This window comes from Mastomys coucha, unplaced genomic scaffold (genome assembly GCF_008632895.1).
Source record: "Mastomys coucha isolate ucsf_1 unplaced genomic scaffold, UCSF_Mcou_1 pScaffold15, whole genome shotgun sequence".
Classification (NCBI taxonomy): Eukaryota; Metazoa; Chordata; class Mammalia; order Rodentia; family Muridae; genus Mastomys; species Mastomys coucha.
In genome coordinates, this window is record NW_022196897.1 from 72403010 (window position 1) to 72403837 (window position 828).

Genomic DNA, 828 nt, shown 5'->3' on the forward strand with positions numbered 1-828 from the left:
ATGTCTAGAGTTCAGTGTATTTTCCTACAAATAAAGTGACTTCTTTCCATATGAAAAAATTCCATCAAAGAATAAAACATTTCATTTTGTTATCCTTAAAGAGCTGTGAATTTAATTGAATACTGAGCTTTCCAAGAAAAATATTGCACACAAAATATTTAAGTTGTAATTATTTCCATATTGCACATAAAATCATTAAGACACTAAAGATTTTTTCCCATTTGCAAAAAATCCTACTACTATGAACCTTTGTGCATAATTTTAACTCATAAACCAGAGTATAAATTATGCTGAATGTTCCTGGTACAGTAATTAACAGAACTATGTTCTAACCATTAGAATGCTAATACAAAAACTGGATGTGATTACATAGGTATTTGGGATGTCCTGGAAACATGAAGATAAACAGGCTACTAGATTCACATATGAGGGAGGTGTGTACAAAATAACTCACAAAGAATCTTAAATCTTATTAGTTTTATGAAAATAGATAGATTGTGAAGCAAAGAGAAGTTCAGAGAGAAAGGACAGATGCAGCAAAGATTTACTCATAGATGTATGGATTCACATAGGATTCAAATTCATGTGCAAACTTATATCAGGGAGAATTAAAAGCAAAGTGAAGGGGACTTTGTAGAAATATAAATAAATTATTGCATATTTTCCTTTAGATGTCATATTTTAAGAAAACATGGTTTTAAGAAAAAACATGATTTTAACTATCATTATATTTTATCTCCATATCTACCTTGTTTGACACACAGACCCAGATCTCAGGAGATGCCCCTCACAAACAGCACTAAAATCACAGAATTCATTTTACTGGGG